The sequence below is a fragment of the Neofelis nebulosa genome, chromosome 2, assembly GCF_028018385.1.
Source record: "Neofelis nebulosa isolate mNeoNeb1 chromosome 2, mNeoNeb1.pri, whole genome shotgun sequence".
Taxonomy (NCBI): domain Eukaryota; kingdom Metazoa; phylum Chordata; class Mammalia; order Carnivora; family Felidae; genus Neofelis; species Neofelis nebulosa.
In genome coordinates this window covers 72,857,505-72,874,524 of record NC_080783.1, presented here as the reverse complement: position 1 = coordinate 72,874,524, position 17,020 = coordinate 72,857,505, and the positions used below count along the sequence as shown (strand labels likewise).

The following is a 17,020-nucleotide window of genomic DNA, read 5'->3' as shown; positions in this document are numbered from 1 at the left end:
TATTGTATCAGTTTGATACAGATACTGTGTAATAATTGTATGCCTGCACATCTCAACTCTGCTCAGGGGTATTAAGTTGTTGGAATGAAATAGGCCATGTCAGGAGTTCTAACACCAGAGAAAAGAGCACACACTATAAATCAAGGCTCCCACCACCAGGCACACAAACCGGTTGTTAATATTTACCAGAATACCATTGCATATATGTAAATCATTCATTATACTTTGACCCAGCAATTCAATCTCCAGGAATGTTTCCTACTGAAATATATCAGATTATGAAAAAAGGCTTAGTGATGTTTGAGGTTAAATTATTTCATTATATATATCTTAACCAAAAACAATCTAAATGCCCCAAACTTGGGTAGTTGAATAAATTATTATATACTGTTTGAAAATATTTAATGACATGAGAAAAAATGCTCATGATATAATCCAAAAAAGAACTAATGAAGTAAAAAAAAAAAAAAAGCAGAATGAAAAACTACATGTATAATAGCTACTCTGGAAAAGAAAAAAATACACACACAAATACAATTTTTAAAAAAATCAGAAATTAAAACTTTGTTTTATGAAAAAAACAGCAAAAAGGCATTTCTAGTTGAAGAATTTCTGATATTTGTAAGTTAAACTCTGAAATTTCTTTCTGTCAAAGCTCCAGTCTCACTGCTGTACATACCCACATCTTCTCATTCCCTCTAATTACAGAGCGACCCCTCCTTCTAGTTAATGTTAATCAGTATCATATGGTTAAGGAACCCATGTCTTCCCACTTCTCACAGAATTTCTGAATTATATCCCTTGCCCCTAGACCTTCATTCTTATCATTACAAAAGTCATTTTCAAGCCACATTTCCTTCTTAGAAACTTCCCAATTTCTTTTCCTTTCCCTTAAAAAAAAACAAAAAACAAAAAAACAGAAAACTATCTAAACTCCATGTTCCTATTTCTTTAGCTTTAGTCCAAACTACTTGACTAAAACTATTATGGCCAAAGTCACCAATGTCCTTTTTGCCTAATACAATAGGATTTTTTTGATTTGTTCTTACTTGTTACCACAAAAACATTTCACTCCATGTCTGCTCCCGTCATTTTTTTCTTAGAAGTGAGGTTCATGGAACACACTTGCTGTTTTTTCATTTATGAAGACTTTCATTTCATTAAATAAACTTCAATATAAAATAAAATAAAAATGCAAGTAATAGAGTTTTGGGCATTTGAAATTTTTATCTTAATACTTTTTCTGTATTTTTCAAAACTTTTAAGAATGTTATTAGTGAAAACTACACTTTTAATTTTGAAAAAGAAAAGTCCTTATATATCTAAAACATAATTATACACCAATTGACCCTCAACTTTTAAAAAATGTTACCAAATAAACAACAAAATGAATATAAAGAAAATAATCAAAGGACAATTAAAATGTAAGAAGGAATAACAGGCAAGTTGTAGAGTTGCATGTACAATTCACTTTTATCATAAATAAGTATATAGCACAAATATAATAGAAGATCTGTTTGGTTTTTAAAGGTTCAAGTTGTATTCTCAAATAGTCATAATTCAGACATCTGATAAGTGTAACAGAATTATGTACCAGGATGATAACCCTACCTTATCAAGGAAAATTAATTTTTAATACACTCAGTATTATCTAATAAAATTAATATTTTTAGAAGGAATTCTATTACTCCTTAGTTATCTAGTTCAATGTTCCTTATAATAGAGATTTTTTTATACTCTAAGTGTTGAAGGAAAGTTGGACCCCTACCTTGGGCATTAAGGGTAGTTTTACTACAAAAAGAATGGGGAAGAGGGTGCCTGGGAAGAGGGTGCCTGGCTGGCTCAGTCAGTAGAGCATACAACTCTTGATCTTGGGGTCAGGATTCGTTCGAGCCTCACATTGGGCACAGAATTTACTTTAAAAAAAGAAAAAAGAATGGGAAGAATTATATGTCAAAAAACAAAATAAATATATGAGAAGTTACTATAAAAACTCCGGAGGTGCCTGGCTGGTTCAGTCGGAAGAGCATGGGTCTCTTCACTTGAGGTTGTGAGTTCGAGCCCCATGTTGGGTGTAGAGATGGCATAAATATATTTATAAACTAACACACACACACACACACACACACACACACACACCCCAAAAAACAAAAACAACCTCTGGGGAAGAGTGGATTTTTTAAGTTTAAAATGGAAACAATGTTTAAAATATATGAAGAAGTAATCAGTATTTCATATTTCTGTAAATAAAAACTATTAAAAAGCAAAAGAATTATAATAAATATAATAAAAGCATATCATTAATATTAGGAATTTATAAATAGGTTATAATAAATATATTAAGACCTCTGGGCGGTAACAGGCAATGTCAAAGACAAACCACAAAAGAGAAACAGGTTAAAGTACTGAAAAAATGCTCATTGTAACCAGTCACAGAAATGCAGATTAAATAAGGTACAATTTTTTTGCAATTGGATTGGCAATGGCTAATAATGATGAATATAACCCAATCCAATGAAGGTGTTAGTAAAACAGGCACAGTCATATACCATTAGTGAGATACTGTAAACCCATACAATCCTTTTAAAAGCCAAGTTCACAATACATATATTAAGAGCCTTAAAACATTCCCAGCCTTTGATCCAGTAATTGCATTTTTAGGAATTTATCTTATGAAATGATGTCACACAGCCACAAATAAAAGTACTCTGCATAAAAATGTTCATTGAAGCATCATCTATAAAGGTTGGAAGTAGCGAATCAATCCATCTGTATGCACAACCATGTGCTCCATTATTAGCATTCCACTGTAGCACAAGGGAAGAATCAGATAACCATGTGAGGAGGCAGAGGGTTGAGAAGATTTCAAAAACATAACTCTTCACAAGAGTCTTAGAAAAGAAGCAGATTTTACCAAGCAGAAAGAGAGGGAATAAAAATTGCATACAGGGAACATCATGTACAAAATCGTGGATTCATGAAAGTCTATCCTCAGGGATCCATAAAAACTATGGTTTGTTTGTAGTATGTTTAGAACCTGCTGCTTCCTACCTCCCAGTAGTTTTCAGAAAGTGATGTTTAGCAGTGGTTTAAACACATACAGAGCATCAGCACTCCTGTATCCCTTGGGTAAATTCCTAGCAGTGCTATTCCCGGGTCATAGGGTAGATCTATTTTTAATTTTTTGAGGAACCTCCACACTGTTTTCCAGAGTGGCTGCACCAGTTTGCATTCCCACCAATAGTGCAAAATGGTTCCCGTTTTCCACATCCTCTCCAACATCTATACTCTCTTGATTTGTTCATTTTAGCCACTCTGACTGGCGTGAGGTGCTATCTCAGTGTGGTTTTGATTTGTATTTCCCTGATGAGAGGGTGGCAGGGAGGGGAAAGTGGGTGATGGGCATTGAGGAGGGGACCTGTTGGGATGAGCACTGAGTGTTGTATGGAAACCAATTTGACAATAAATTTCACATTGAAAAAAAGATGTGAAAAATAAACCACATACTGAACAATAAATACAAACAAAAATGAAAAATATTAGGCTAACTGGATATGAGTATTCATCTTCATATAATGTGATACACCAGGAGGAAAGTAGAAGGGTTTTTAAAAACAGATGAGACTTTATCTTAAGCTAAACTCATCATGAGAGTGTTATGATATTAGAAACAATATCTAACTACTGTCAAGTGATAAGCTACAGGCAATCTCTTTTGTTCTTACCTTTACTATCTGGCATGGAGGAAATAAGAGTTCAACTACATCAAATTACTGTTATGGTCATAAGAAATAGATTTGCATGAAGGTAATACAATCTCCAACTTCCCCAAACTAGTTCAACTCCATTCCTTTAAATTATCATGTACCTCATATTTATCCTTCTGCCCATTCTATTTCTATTCGTTTAGTCACTACCACCTGACACTGGAATGTCTGCAGTAAGTCACTGGTCATTCTTTTAATAGTCTCTACTTTCTGTACATTTAACCGATTTCTTCCAAATCTATCTTTCTAAATTTTTAATCATATCATATCTCTGCTTAAAAATCTATTAGCTAACAGGGTGCCTGGGTGGCTCAGCCGGTTGAGAGTCCAGCTCTTGATTGTGGTTCTGATCATGATCTCACAAACATGTCACTGTTAGTGTAGAGCCAGCTTGGGATTCTCTCTCTCTCTCTGCCCCTTCTTGTTCACGTGCTCTCTCTCAAAATAAACAAACTTAAAAAAAAAAAGATCAATTAGTTAACCCAAACTCCTCTTTGTAACTTTATCTCCCACTATTTTCAAACGAATTTTAGTTAGGTTTCCCTCCATCCTCTCCTTCATTCAGGTTGCTGTTCTAAAATATCTACCACTTCCTTCAAAACCCAACTGAAGAGTCACTATCTCCTTGAACCCTTTTAATTCTAGACCAATTATTTCTTTTCTCTCTTTCTCTTTCTCTCTCTTTCTTCCTTTCTTTCTTTCCATTTTGGGGTATCAATAGCAATACTTAAGTATATAAACTTAACCATGCTACCTTCAATATATACTAAAGACTCATCTTATTGGGGGTTGGGGAGTGTGGGTAGGTCCTAGTCAGCAAGCTGTATCAAAATATAGTAAACATTATCTTTGACATTAACCATACTGGAGACAGATACATGATCCTTCAATAAGTCCAACACAGCCAGTTTGCCAGCATTCGAACAGATGTCCAGAAACACATAGCTGGCCTGAATTTAGGAGCTACGATATACCAAAAAAAAAATTCTATTAAGATATAAGAGCCACACTTAGTGTAAGATGCCACACTATGAGAGCTACCCAGGAACAGAGAGTACCTGACTCTGGCATCCTGCCTGGAGACACCTTTACTGAATGAATGATGGTTATTGAAATTGTTTTTCCTTTCCCATCCTCAATTTTTCCTAACAGTTGAATTTCAATGGGTTAAAACCACAAAAGATGAGACTGTACTCTATGTACATCCTTTCACTCTGAGTAAATTATGACCTCCTTGAGCATATGCATTTTATTTCTGAGCACTTTGAATTGTTTCTAGTTACTAAGAAATAGATGCTGGCCTAATTCTTGTTTTCAATTTAATGATCAATTTATTTCACTAATAACTACTGCCTAATATGAGACTATTAGCACATCACAATAGTGTGAAACATGAAAAAATAAGTGATTTTTATTTGTTTCCATGGGCAATTACAGGATTACTTTTAGGTCTCTTGTGAAGTCCTGAGAGTAACAAATACAAAAATAAACATGCATTTTTGTCTGGGTACATGTAATTAATTTAGTTGGTACCTCTGGACTGAAGCTGAAACATACCAAATACTACCTACTAAGCATAAAATATTTGCAATAAATTGCAAAAAAATTACCTATTTCACAAAAAGTGTCCCTCATTAAGATGAAAAAGGTCAGGGGCGCCTGGGTGGCGCAGTCGGTTAAGCGTCCGACTTCAGCCAGGTCACGATCTCGCGGTCCGTGAGTTCGAGCCCCGCGTCAGGCTCTGGGCTGATGGCTCGGAGCCTGGAGCCTGTTTCCGATTCTGTGTCTCCCTCTCTCTCTGCCCCTCCCCCGTTCATGCTCTGTCTCTCTGTGTCCCAAAAATAAAAAAAAAAAAAAAAAAAAAAACGTTGAAAAAAAAAAAAAAAGATGAAAAAGGTCAAATTCAAGGTACTATGTCAATAGAACATTTCAGGAGTGCCTGGGTGGCTCAACTGGTAAAGCATCTAACTCTTGATTTGGGCTCAGGTCATGATCTCACAGTTCGTGAGTTTGAGCCCCACATGGGGCTCTGCACACAGAGCACGGAACCTGCTTGGGATCCTCTCTCGCTTCTCTCTGCCCCTCCCCTGCTTGCTCACTCTTCACTCAAAAAAATAATAAAATAAAATAAATTAAAAAATAGAACATTTCATTAAAAACAACCACCCAAAAAACCCCCAAAATCTGGAAAATTCTAGTCACATTCTATTTGGCTTTCTCCTTCCCCTGATCCCCAGCATGCTTTGGTCCTATCCTCCCATTTCACACGTGGTACAAAAGCACTTACACATTCTTTAAGCCAATTCTTCTCTTTTGAATTTTGGCTGTACATCTATGAACAATCTTTCTGGAAAGGAAAGGGAAAAGAAAGCTTTCACCTAACTGGCCAAAGTATTACATGCTCTCTTCCTGGACGGAATGTTTATTGTTTACACAGCCCTTCCCTTACCCTTCAACTTCCTACTTCAAATCCCTAAGGGATGATTATAGGTAAGAGTTATTTTCTCAATAAGCTGCTGAAAATACTAATGACATTGCACAAGAATCTAATGCTACAGTACATAGGCCACAATGGAGAAAATCTTGAGACTTTCCAAGAGGACTCAACTGCATAACAATGCTCCATTTCTCTTAACCCCATTTAAAAGCTTCTTTAAAGCTGTCTCCTCTCTTTGATATTGTTACTATCTACCTCCTAACAACACTTCCTTTAGCTCTGCAGTAACCTCTCTTTTAAAATAAAGAGTTTTGACCCACAACCTCTGTTACTGTTGCCTGGCAGACCCTATTTCTTCCACTATGCTACACTAACCCATAAAAGGAGAAACATATCATCCTGTGACTTACGGGCTGCTCCCTGATTTTTTCAGATGCTCAAGATTGGCTTTGCTGCTTCATATGTTGCCATAATGGTTTATGTCAATAGTAATCCTTTTCCCAAAGAAGTCCAGAAGTATGTTTCAATAACCATGTTATCATGGAAACCACAAAAAGATGGTTAAGCGCGGCTTCTCTCTAAACTCAGTCACTAGACAGCCTTTTATTTCCACTCATTTCCACCTCTAATTTACCTCAAAACACATCATCGTACAAGAAATACTTATGTAAAAGTTTTAAGGTTTTCTTCTGACCTGTCTCCTGCGAGTAAATATTCATCACAACATTGTAAATAAGGAAAATGAAATAAATGTCATGGTCTTAGTGCAGCAATAATGAAGTTAGGAAAAGTCTAACCACTGAAAATTAAGCAGTTATACATTCGTGAAGTTTTTTGAATCTTTCCTTTTCATACATTAATTTTTTTTTTTTTCTGAGAGAGTGAGCTCTTATAGGCACAAGCATGTGAGCAGAGGAGGGGCAGAGGGAGAGGAAGAAAACCTTAAGCAGACTCCACGCCCAGCCTGACCTGGAGCTCCATCTCATGACTTTGAGATCATGACCTGAGCCAAAATCAAGAGTCAGACACTTAACCGACTGAGCCACCCAGGCGTCCCAATCATGCTCTCTATTTTTAATGGTATTTCTATTAGTGTAATTCACTACTGATGTAATTACAAGTAGGGGTTATAAATTTCTTTTTGTCCTTATGGATATTCCTATTATTGGCAGTTCAGACAGTTCCACCTTCTTTATTCATCCACAGTAACTACAAGAGGTGAAAGTGTTTTTTGAGTCAGTTATCAAATCCCCTTGGAAAGCTAGTTCTTCACCAGTAAATGGAGAAAAGAGAAAAACAGATGCCCTCTCTTGCTCAATGTTCTTAGCAAGTATAATCATGCATTATGTTTCAAAACAAAAACAAAAACCACTTATAAAGCAGCGGAAAAGAATGAAGGAGAAAGGAATGGTTCTGATTAGTCTCACAAGAAACACAGTATTTCAATAACTCTGATCAGAAAGGACAGTTTTGTCAATTTTAAACTGGTCTCCATAAACAACAAGCCTATCATTGAAAGGGATGATTTGAAACTGATTAACCCATCTTCTCCAGAAACAGCAGAGCAGTCATTTTTGAAAGCAATGGAGGAAAAGGATTCCAAAACATTTTCTTTTCTTCAGGGTAACCTCAAGAAGGTTGCCCAACTACTCCAGACACCTAATAGACCTAGCTTTAATTTATTTGTTCTATGTGGGGCTCATAATGCCCTTCTTTTATTGCATGCTTTCTTCCTAATCCCTAAATATTCAGTTTACTCATTTTTCTAGGTCAAATTCAATGCTACCTAACCAAAGAATCTTTTCTAATGATTCCAAACCAGAAGTCATGTCACCCCTATTCTAAGCTTTCACAAACTGTCATCCATAGCTTTTTAAGAATACTGAATACAGCATTCAGTATAAACTTGATGAATGAAGGTAGTTCGCCCCTCTTTCCCCCTGTTATTAGTACTAGGACAATAAAAGTGTATCAAATATCTGACTCCCCTGTGGTTGTCATTACTGAGTCAACTCACTTTTCAAGGAATGGCTACATTTTCTACTGTTTTGTTGAGTTACTAATATTTTAAAAATTGACTCCATTTCCTCATCTTTCTTTTTATCTAAATATATTCATCTGTTGCAATGAGAGCTAAAAAACGTAGACAAATAAAATCCCAAACATTCATTCTGGTGAAAATGTAAGAACTTCTTTCCTTCTGATTTATCAAGAAGTGGGAGAGGAAGGGAAAGAAAACTTATTTGAATTTTACTTCCTTTTATTTCCTCAGCTTATTCTGTGATGAGATTCCAAACAGGAAAATAACTGAACAGACAACAGTCAAAAGACACAACAGACAACAGTCAAAAGGCACACACACAAAAAGAAGATTTATAATAATTCATGAAATGATCAATGTAACCTCAAATGATGGCAAATTAACTGCGTATATAAAGTTATTATCCGATGCAACTCAAAACTAAAACATAACACATCGTCCTTTAATAACCTCTGAATTTATTATTTAGAAAAAAGTACAGCCTACTATCTGTTAGATTAAATTTGGCCATATATTCTGTTATATTACCAACACATCCAGCCATTTGTGAAACCAAGAAAGAGTAAAATGCACTCTTAGGAGTGGTACTCAACCTTGAAGTGCTGAAAGCTACTTCATCATCTAGCATGGGGACAAACACATGCATGCACATGTGAACATAACACTATGTTGTGTAGAAGGCTCAATATAATCACCATCCTTGTAAATCACTCAGGTATCCACTTATTTTAACATACACAAATCAAGGCAGAGCTCCCTGTGATTCCTACAAGGAGAGCGGAAATCACATTTAACACCTCTCCTCCCACTCTTCTCATTGAAAACTTGGGATTCACAGGTTTTCCCTCTCCTTTCAGTCACTACCAGGCAGCACAACCTGCGGGGAAACTATTACAGGTGGACTAGTTTATACATATCATTTAAATACTGTAGGAGTGCAGCTGTGCTTAATATTCCAGAAGTGAGCCAAAAAGCAGAAAAGACTCATTAGATTTCTTCTAAAAAAAGATTAAAGTAACTTCCTGGTTTTAGGATTAGCATTACTCTAATCAAAGCATAATGTCTTGCTGATTTTCCTATCTTGTCTTACACCACTCATAAACTAAAAGTATTGTCACTTTTCTATGTATTATGTGAAATTGTTTTACAGGCTAATTAAGCACAATCTATTGCTTGTGTTGTTACCTAAATCTATATATAACTAGCAAAATATAATTAACAACATTTTCAAATCAAAGATAATTCAGTTACTCATCTATGAACAAAAATTATAAAACATATTTTCCAAAAATTACAATGGTGGTGTAATCTAGCTTTGTTTCCTTTCTGGCCAAGATGAGATATATGATGGGTAATGTATTATTGACCTTTTACACTTGGTTCTTTCAAAGCTTCTTCATTTTATTCAGCATTTAGTTTAAATTAAATATTTAAAATTGAAGCTGTTCTATGTTGCAGACATAGCTAAAATGAAGAGCTTCTGTAGCAGCAGTGACCAGATTTTAAATGCAGGTAGATCAATAAAAAAAAAAAAAAAAAATCACCAAGCACAGGCTCCATGTGTGAGTGGAATGGTTTATAATAGCTTGCAAATGACTATGTGCTTGCTGTAACCAGCTGTTCTTAAATTATGAATATGCAACCAATTCATGTTAAAGCCAAATCCCTGCACTATTTCTACAGAGAAATCCCAGTAGTTTTGCTTGTTCTACATGTTAGCTCTGTTAAGGATACAAATAGCAGTAAGCTTCCGAACAAATAGGACCAAACTATTGGCATTTCATGCACTGGGTCCATTATCACAGCAGGGGATGTCAATCATTGGTACATTCCTATAACAGCTCAGGCAATATGACAATGATCTCGTAGGAAAAAAAATCAAAATCTCTGCAGCATACTCAAAGTCCTTCTGACAACCTAATGCTTTCTTACTTCAGCCAATCAGAATGTCAGACCTGACCTACTAGAAGACTTGCATCAAGCCTGAAACATTTAAAAACATCAATCATAAAAACAAAGACAGGACATTGAATTATACAGTATTAACCTCCAGGGTTTGCATACAAAGACCTTAGATTTATTTATGTCCCAGTGAGTTAAGAGCTTCAGTACACCGTTCTTTACACCAAACTGACTGCCAATTTGATGAACCTCTCTGCCCTCAGCAGGAGTGCACCGTCTTTGATTAATGAGTGCATGCTTGTGGAAAAGTGTTAAGAGGAGAAAACAGGAAAAACACACAATTATGTCTACACATAGCTGAAGTACCAATGCAATAATTATCTTCAAAACAAATACTCCTTTTTCCTTACATACACATGCACACATGTGCACACACAAAATTAGTAAAGGTTCTTATCTGTATTACTTTCATTGTTATATCTAACATTTTTTTGAATGAAAGACATTCAAAAACCAAAGTACAAGTCAAATTTCATAGATTATAAAAACAACTATGTTAAAAGCATTAATGTAAAAAGATAGAAAACACCCTATCTTATATAGTAAATTTTTAGATATGTGGGATAAAAACTTTATTTTCACCTCATACTCTTATAAAAGCCTATTCATTTAAAAAACTCAGTGTTTAATCTACAAATATCAAGACCATTAAATATTTTACACCTCAAACTGTATTATGAATTGCCACAATTCACATAACATTCAAAATAGATTTAAAAGTCATATAAATTGTTTTGGTTTTCTCTCAGCAAAGATATTGCCAATATTTTATAATTCCATATGTAATTATAAATCATACTCACTGCCCGTAACTTCAAAGCTAATATGGTCAACAGAAAAACTCATGAATGAAAGTTTAAATTTTTTATGATTCTTCTGTTTAGAATTGCCCTTTACCCAATGTAGGAAAATTCCTGCTTAAACAATGGAATGCTGATTTGCACTACACTATAATTAAGACTACATTACCTGTAAAAATGAGTTAAGCATTGAGATTCCTTTTTTAAAAAGTTGACATTTAATATCTTTACCTTAATCCAGTTTATATGAGTATCTGCCTTGATACAAACATCTTATGAGTAAGTGTATTTCTTAAAAACTGAATCACAGGCTAAGGTTAACAGAATACTTTTCTTTTTAAGGAATTGTAAAGCTATTACATAAAAAGAGTTGAGAAAGCATATTACCTGAAAGAAATCTTAGTAATGTGTGATCTATTTAAAAGGAAAACATCTCTATAAACTTATAATTTCAGGAAATCATAATTCTGGTATCACTCAGCATGTACTAAAAGTGCTTACAATTTGTTTATATTGTATAGGAAATCCTTCTAAGGCTATTTAACTTAGCAAATCATATATTCGCATCATCAATTTCACATTTTAATATTTTTAAAGGCATCCTATTTTAAATGTTATGAATTTTATGCTCTTTGAAAAACTGTTTTAAAGATTTAAAAATTAAAAATGAATAAATACTGGAACTACAAAAGATCTCCTGACATAGTGAATAAAGTATATTATATCCTTAAACTTATTATTCTAAAGATTTTTTACACAATTTTTCAAAAAATGTTTTCTCTTTTGGAATAATCACTTTATTCTTCCTCTTTTCTATCTCTTCTCCCACTAAATAAATAAACAAATAAACAAACAAATAAATAAAAGAAGTAGAAAACACTTAGGCACCAATGGGATGATTTGACACCATTTAGTACCATTGTCTGATAGTTGAAACTATCAATAAAAGTTATTAGTACAATAAAAATATAATTCCCATTTTAAAATCATTAAATGATCACCAATTATTTATTATCTTCACCTTCTTATACAGAAAATTAAACATAAAACTGCCTTTTCCTCAGCAATTCTTTTCTCTTCTGATTACCTTCTGCAACAAAAGTTTAAAGAAATATTTAATCAAACAAGTCAGTATTTATTACATAAAGTACAATCTTTTAAAACCTTGTGGTATGAAATACTTAATTTTATATAATCAAAAACCTCTTAAAATACCTAACTAGGTAATTTAATTAATCCCTCAGGATATCAAGTATATTAAAAATCATTAAGATGATATAATCTCAACTAGGGATCAAAATCACATTATTTTGTTCGTGCTAAATCACTTCTTTTAGTAGTCCTAGCTAGGAGTAGGTCCAAAACTCAGAAATTACACCTTAAAATCTTTTTCTTTGAGAAATCTTTAAACCAAAAGTATTCAAGTTTAACACATTCTTTCACTAATTCAAGGAAGTAAGACAGAAAACAGAAACTTTCATGCAACTGTGATATCCTACATCTTGTATAGTAACACAAAAGTAGCAACAAAGACATTAACAATTGCAGTTCAAGCTGGGAGTGACTGTTCTGTTTCAATTCAATGACACCACTAATGGCTTCTTAGCAGCTCCATGAAATCAACCAGCTGTCAAGTTGATGCATCAGAAGGAACAGTTATGCACTCCCATAAGAAAAAGCAACACATCAGGATGTTTGGCAAAACATCTGCTCCTTTACACTGCAGTTCTATAATAAACATGCAAACAAAGAAATGAGAGAAAGGGCAACAGAATTAAAATTCCAAGGTTTCCATTACAGTCTTAAACGCATTTAAAATAAATGACATAAAAATAAAAACAAATTTCTGCCAACTTGAATACTTTTATTTTAAATCTCGAAAAATGCTAAACATAATTACTCAGATTCTTCTGGAAAGGCAAAAACTACAGAAAAATCATTTCATTTTAAAAATTGAGAGTAAACTTGTTCACCAAGAGAAATCATTATCATAATGTTATGTACAAAACTCAAAAAATAATACCAAAATATATCCTTCATTCAATTAGTAGTTAATAAATTATGTCAAATGCGTTTCCAAGACTGAATACTCTAAAAAATATTTTAAATAGTGTTTGAAAAAGTAAATGCCACTACAATTCAGCACTAGCTTAACATATAAAACCAGTAAAGATACTATTCTCTGAATTTTAAAATATGTACCTACTCCTACTTTTCTCCAAACCATTATATGAAGACAACAATATTAAGTCCTGATAAATAACTTTCTTTTAAACGCATACTATTTGATCACTCCCCCCCTCCCAAAAGACTCTTCTTGTTTGCCATTACAGGCTGAAAATAATTTTGATTACAGCCATTCATTTCAAACACTTGTAAAATTTTACTTTTTTCTATCTGAAACTTATAAGTGCCTCAATGTTGTCTAAATTATTGATTATGCAGCACAGTGACAATATGTACAGTGTTTACAATAGGTGTGAGACATCAAACGTACTTAACTACCATTTTCTTAAACTACTTATCCTCTGTTGCTTGCCATTTATAATCTGCCAAATCTTCTAGTCCTTTGTTGCATGTATAATTTAAAACCATCTGTTCTATGTGCTTTTAACTATTTAAACATTTTTCACCTACCTACAATTCACATAAATGGCAGACATTCAATTCAGTCAGGCTTTCTATATAGCGTTTTACATAAAGCAAATTCCAAGATAAATAGCATAGCAAACAACACCAAAGAAGACTGCTACAGAGATAAAAACATACTACTACATACAATGTAAGTTCTTATGTGTTAGACAAACCTTTTCAGAATTGTTTCAATTACTTGTTTTTTGTTTTTTGTTTTTTTAGTTAATTGTAGTCAGTGTTTTTTCCCAACCCAGAAGACAAAGAGAATGCAAATTAAATACAGACAGTTTCATGTCCTTGTTAGAAGAGAAGTAAATATGCTGACTGAAAATGACTACAGGAGACAGAATTCCACTTTCCCATTCAATTTACAGTGCTTTTATTTATATACCAGTCAGTGTATCATTAAGTTTGGTCATGTGACCCACCGAACTTCTGTGAGGTGAAAAACTACGTTAGACAAGCAAATTAAAACAACACTATTTTTATTGTTTATTTTTTCATAATGGCTGACAAGGAGCTTAGAGCTTGAGGTTATAAAATATATTTTAAAATAAATTTTGTCTTTTAAATACTAACTACATTTTTACCAATCGTTTGATTTAATATCTGCTACTAAATTTTAAAAGTATCCAGTATCTCCAGGTATTTTCATAGTTGTTTTTGCAAAATGCAAGGAAATATGTAAAAAATAATTTAATTACAAAAGGGGATCTAGGTAATCTAAAGTCATTATACGTAAAATGTTAACCAAGCTGATTAAAGAAAAATCGACAGCAGAGTGGAGTAAATGAGAAAGGGAAATGTGCTGATTAAAAATAACATTTGAAACCTTTAAAGAATAAAAAAAAAAAAACCAACACGTAGACAAAAGCTAGGTGAGTATCAATGACACTATAAAAGTTTATACCATTTTTTTTTTTTTACACATTTTCCACCTGTTACCAAAACAAAACGTATAGACGCCGAGGGTTCATTTTGAGAGCAGAACCCAAAAATAAGCAGCACAACTTCTCTAACCAGTAAGTTACACGGTCCTTTAAAACAGGGAAAAAATTAAGCGAAAAATTGACTCTTGGGAAAATTTCTCGATAAAGTTTACATGACGTCACTGGGCCCCCTGAACATTCCCTAAACTTTGAGTCTTTTCCACACACACTTTTTTGCCTTTCTACGCCTTCTTACCCTTTCTCAAAAATAAAAAAGGGGAGACTTGGGAATAAAAATTGCCCAAGATGGCGAAACGCTTGTTGTTTAGAGGGCAGGGGAAAAAATGGAGGATATTGTAATATACACAAAGGGATAAATTTCAACAACTCGGCCAAGGACTGCAGCTGCTTCTCTCTTTATAAGGAAGCAACACACAAAAGATAAATACAGAGGGAGAGAAAAGAAGAGAAAAATCTCCCAAATAGCAGGGCCAGCTCTTACTCTGCAAACACTTCCTTCCTTTCCCAAGTCCCAATTCTGGGGTTCATGGAACTACTTTAAGGGGAGGGTTGACGCGAAAGAGAAAGGGGGGAGGGGAGCGACAAGAAGATTAAAAGCGAGGAAGAGTTGAGGGCTGGCTGCTGTTCTCGGGGAGAACTGCTAGGAGACAGACATTACTGTAGGAAAAGCTGTGCTCCTCTAACCTCTGTGTACAGACGTACATCTTCCCAAGTATCCAGATCCTTTCCCAGTCCCACCTGCCCCCATTACACGCCCCGCGCCCTCAGACCATTTTCTGAAAACTCTGGAGCTCCAAGCTACCCAGAGAGAGCTAAAGAGGCCCGAACTGGGGAGTGGGGGGGTGCAGCTCATCAGTCCTAAAGGGAAGAGGGGGCGGAGGCAAAAAGGGGCAGCAGTAGGCGGACTGGGGTCGGGGGGGGGGGTATATTGAAACTACCCCGACAGGGATTGGGGGAGCAGCGTATATTCCCTCGTAGGAACGGCGATCGCAACAGTGCCAGAGGTTATCGTTTGAGAAGCAAAAGTGTTGGCGGCCCCCCGAGCTCTGGAAGCCGAGAGGAGGAGGAGGCGCGCAGCCCCGGCGGCCAGGCTGGGCGGCCGGCACAAAGGAAGCGGACTCGCGGCGGCGGCGGCGGCGGCCCGCGGCCCTGCTGCACCGAAGTCCCGCACCGGCAGCCAGGAATAAAGTTTACATTCTCCGGAGACCGCACCCCCCACCTCCCACCCAGGACCGCGTCCTCCTCCCCCAAACTCCGCTCGGGACCCCGAGCACCGCCCCAGCCTTCCAGCCAGCACAACAAAGAGACACACCGACCGGCGAGGGTAAACAGCCGCTGAGGGCGAGCAGGGCGGGCAGGGCGAGCGCCGCGAGACCAGCAACTCCGGAGTCCCCGCTCGCAGGAGCGTAGTTTCTCCTGTTCTGCTGCCGCCGGCTCGGTAACATTTGCAATTTTCGACTTCACCCGCACCCCTCACACCCGAACATTTTGAACTCACCTTTACTTTCGAACTGAGAGTTGCGGTGGGTGGGATTTTTGTCTTCCCCAGATGGTTGAAGGTTACGATTTTTGTTTTTGGAAACCCTACCACCTCCTTATCTCGATTATTATTTTTGCAAGAAAAGTATAAAGAGAGTTGGAGTGGAGGTGAGATTTGTGATCGGGAAAGCCCTTGACTCCCTCCTTCTCCGCCTTCCGCCTCTCTCTGATTAGTTCCTATCCAGCAGCAGATTGAAGCAGGAGATGATTCTTCTCAAGGTTTGTTCAGCAGCTTCACTTCTAGGCGAAGGCTTCATGAACCAAGTGACGTCAACCAACAAGGCTTCTCTCTCTCTCCTCTCTCTAACAATGAAAGTTGCTGTTAACAAGGGAAAAAAGAGAGAGAATTGTTTATACCATTTCAGTTCCAATAATAAATGACCTATCAGCTCCTAAAGGAGCCAAGGGAGGGAGGGGGGTTACTTCTTTCTCCAAGAATACTATAGCTTCGAGTTTGCAACCGTTCCTTGTCCCAGGAAAAAAGTTAAGAAACTAATTTTTTTTGCTTTCAAAAGTAGGGCAGAAAATAGGATTGAAAACCTAATTTTAAAAAACGTAAACTGGAAAATAGGGAGCATAGATTAATCATTCTCACCTAAACTTTTTTTCTCGTAAACTCATAATTCGGTTGAAGTCTGTAAACCAACTAAATTAATATGCCAAGAATTCATGGATGTTTGGAACTCAAAAAGCAGGACGCAAGATGGTCCGGGATAAAACGCTATTGCCCAAACACGGGCAAATTAAACTAGCTGTAGTGTTGATGCACTGAAATAAATTTAAATAAAACGTTAAAACAGTAAGTCGTTTTAAAGTTATAAATTAAAACTGTAAAGGGTAATCTCAATTGTAGTTTTTCCCTCCAATTTCTGAGGTCAAAAAAGTGGAGG

The 17,020-nt window shown here is 35.7% G+C and overlaps 1 protein-coding gene across 2 annotated transcripts in view; it reads right to left on the bottom strand.

Annotated features, from left to right (window-relative positions):
• The window catches only part of BAZ2B (bromodomain adjacent to zinc finger domain 2B), a 321,736-nt gene extending 305,532 nt beyond the window's left edge, over positions 1–16,204 (bottom strand). Inside the window, exon 1 of one of the 2 annotated variants that reach the window (XM_058694256.1) lies at positions 16,090–16,204. The gene's annotated coding sequence lies outside the window, so the exon portion shown is untranslated. The remainder of the gene's footprint in view (positions 1–16,089) is intronic. The other variant, XM_058694274.1, reaches the window with a different exon arrangement.
• Between the last annotated feature and the right edge of the window lie 816 nt (positions 16,205–17,020).